The sequence below is a fragment of the Acomys minous genome, assembly GCF_964271855.1.
Source record: "Acomys minous genome assembly, chromosome: 5".
Classification (NCBI taxonomy): domain Eukaryota; kingdom Metazoa; phylum Chordata; class Mammalia; order Rodentia; family Muridae; genus Acomys; species Acomys minous.
Window position 1 is genome coordinate 66074677 of NC_140494.1, and position 3450 is coordinate 66078126.

Sequence of the window (3450 nt, forward strand, 5' to 3'; positions counted from 1 at the left end):
TCAGATAGTTCTTTGGAATTTGCCAACACTGTGTCCTGTGCAAATACTAATGTGTGTGTCAAGGCTGGCCCTTGATGGAGATGAACCTCGTTATTCAGTTTCCTTCTAAAATGACTTGGTGGTTACAGTAGAACTTTTGTGTCTGAAAATGAGTGGAGGAAGCACCAGAGTTACACGACTATGTTGTCAATGGTGCAGACATGTACAGTGATGTCAGTATCCTGCTTTCTGTGTACACATGTACAGCATACTTTAGGATGCAGTGACCTATGATGATGAGCATGTGAACTTCACTCGGAAGAGTGGGCTTTGCTGGATCCTTCCCAGAAGAGTCTCTACAAGGATGTGATGCTGGAGCCCTACAGGAACCAAGCTGCTGTAGGTAGGACTGAATTATGTTTTGCTTTTTAAAGTCAGGGGACAAATGTTTCTCTGTTACTGATGTTCTTCTGCAATTTCAAATGAGAATGAGGAAGAATGAGGTGAATAAATCAGGCATGGTTCTTAGAGACTCTGAATGTAATAACTTAAATTTTCTTAATTTCCAATAATATATAATATATTTCTTATACTATATTTTAAGCTACAATCTGGGAGACCATAATATTGAGGACCGTTGTCAAGTTCTAGAAGACATGGAGGGTCATTTTCATGTGCAAGCTGATACATGTCTTGCAGAAGAAATTTTAATGTGCCCTGCAAGTTTTAAAGAAAAGCAACAGTGTTAAAAAATGAAAAAACTGACCCCCCCCTCTTTGCCCTGCCTCTGTGTGTCAGGCGGACCCAGGGGAGGGTGGTAGGTTGCAGCGACCGCCCCCCTCCCCCCGCCCCCCGTGAACCAGCAGTGGGAGGGGTTTGAACCCCGGAAATGGTGGGGAGCCCTGGATTTTCCCTGGACGTCTAGACAGTTGGACCTGAGAAGGGGCCAGTTAAAGGTTGGGGCCTTTGGGGAGAGGTGGGGGTGGGGAGCTGAGACTCGTACCGGGACTAAATGGGGCCTGGGCAGAAGCTGAGCACCCTGTGCCCAAGGAGCCCCCCGTTGGCCTTGAGTGGCTGAGTGACTGAGCCCCCCCCCCCCCCCAGAGCAGGACCTTCCCTTGGAAGGGCCTTGCAGCAGCCGGTGGGAGGGCCTGGCCTGGCGCTCCCGACCTCCACTCGCTGTTGTCCCGCCCTCCCCTGGAGGGAGGGGCCGAGCGCCCTCAGGAAGCATAGACCTAGGCTTTCCGAGAGTTTCCCGCCCTGCGTTGCCACTGGCCGCCTACCCGCCAGGAGATGGCTCCCGGGACACGTGAGAGTCTTCGGTGATGTTGACACTCCCAATGTCTTCGAGCAGCCAGGGCCCTGGGGCTGGAGCGCACCAACGCGGAACCTGCTGCTGCCGCCGCTGCCAGGCCTGTGTGCGAACTGAGTGTGGGGACTGCCATTTCTGAGGAGACATGAAGAAACTGGGGGAGTTGGCGGGGCGGGCGCATGAAGTGGTCTTGCCTGCTTCGGCAGTGCGCTGTGCCCGTGCTTCCACACACAGCTGTATGCGTGTGCTGAGTGCGGGGACTGCCATTTCTGAGGAGACCTGAAGAAGCTGGGGACGTCGGTGGGGCGGGCGCATGAAGCAGTCTTCCCTGCTTCAGCAGTGCGCTGCGCAGCTGTGTTCCTTCTGTGTGGGGAAGCTGGGAAGGAGGAAGGTGCATGGAGAGGAAGAGAAGTTTGGTTTGAGCCTCATGGAGTATACAGTCTGCAACGGGATCATCCACCCTGGCTGCCTGAAGATGGGAAAGGCTGAGGGTGCTATCAATTCAGAGATCCCCAACTGCTGGGAGTGCCCCCAAGGTACCCAGGAAGGATGGACAAGGATGCAGGTGAGGGTCCAGGGCACCACAGGGTTGACAGTGGTGAGGGGTGGATGGAAGCTGACAGAGGAGCCACCACCTCCACCTCTGCCCAGAAGAAAGGGAACCTTACCTGCTGGCCCTCCCCCTGAACATGTGTCTGGGCCCCCAAACAGAAGGAGTGGGAGGCAGGGAATGAGACCCCCGACCCCAAGGAAAAAGGTGAAAGGAGGCCAAGAGAGGCACTTGAAGAAGGTGGGTGGAGATGCCTGCCTCCTCTGAGGAGCAGACCCAGGCAGCCCTGGCCTTCTCCCCTAACCCCCACCCCCCACCCCCCAGGCTTCGGAATCCCAGCCAGGCATTCTCATTCTGCCACCCTAGGCTCCCTCCCGAGAACTGGGAGAAACTCAAGCCACCTATGGCTTCTGCTGAGGGCCCGGCAGCACCATTCCTATCACCACAGAGGGAGAAACTCGAGCGTTTCAAGCATATGTGCCAGCTGCTGGAGCGGGTGCCTGATACCTCTTCTTCCTCCTAGGACTCAGACACAGACTCAGACTCCTAGGGCACATAGCTTAGTAAGGACAAAGCTCCTGGGGAGGCCTGGAATGTCCTTCAGCCAGCCTGGGGCAGCTCTGGCGAGAAGAAAACCATGGGGTAGCGGTGGGCTAAATGCCCTGGCAGTGGGGGAAGCACTGCTCAGTTGACCCCTGGGCCCTGCCCCACCACCATAGCCTCCACAGTTATGTGCCTCCCCACCCCAAGCCCTGAGCCTGACACTCTGCCTTTGCTGCTGCCTCGGGCTGCATGGCTCCATGTCTTTCAGCACCTTGGACCCTGAGAGCGATGTGTCTGCATGCGAGTCTGCCAGACTTTGAGCTGCTGGTGCTACAAGCGTCTGTGGCCTCGGATGGACCTAAGCCGGAGGAAGCCGCTGACCCCACCCATGCTTAATGGGGTGGTTTGCCACCAGCCATGTGCTCTGGACCTCAGATGGACAGGTGTTTCCACAAAAAGCAGCTCATGCGTTTTCTGAACCGACTGTAAGGCTTGCAGGAGTTGGTGCTTTCTGGGTGGTCCTGGCACTCCACCTCTGCCCTGGGCTCCACCCCACTGCCTGCATCGTGCTTCTTGGACCTCCATTGGATTAAAGATGTAAAAGACTACCAGTTCCTGGACCTCTTGCCCTCATTTCACCGCCTAACGTGAGGCCAGGTTATTTTCTTCATGACTTGACACTCCTCAGTTTAATATCTTGGGATTTCTGCCCCGGGACTTGAGCCAGCCTTCCCTTTTCCCACCTGCACTGATATCTTTGGGGATCTTTCCTTCCCATCTCTGCCTTCCACCTGCTACGTTGTCCATCCCCTTGGGGGCGTGGGTCAAGAGGTACAGGGGAGGTGCTGAGCCAAAGGGATGGTGGGGTGGTGAAGGTGCAAGTCTTTAGTAGAGAAGAGTGAGGGGGCAGGATACTGGGAGCCATGGGGCTGTGGGAGGTGATGGATGGGTGCGGGGAGGGCAGAGAGCAGACCAACAGGGTTCAGGGAACAAAGACCAGTTGGGTGGGATGGGGGTCCAAAAAGGGGAAACCAGAGGAGCAGTTGGGGATCCAGTAGTTAGATAG

At 55.6% G+C, this 3450-nt stretch overlaps 1 pseudogene across 1 annotated transcript; it reads left to right on the plus strand.

Moving 5' to 3' along the window:
• The first annotated feature begins 1604 nt into the window (after positions 1-1604).
• Positions 1605-3140, plus strand: LOC311598078 (F-box/LRR-repeat protein 19-like; annotated as a pseudogene). Its single transcript has one exon. The product of its transcript is annotated as an F-box/LRR-repeat protein 19-like (transcript).
• Positions 3141-3450: the final 310 nt, after the last annotated feature.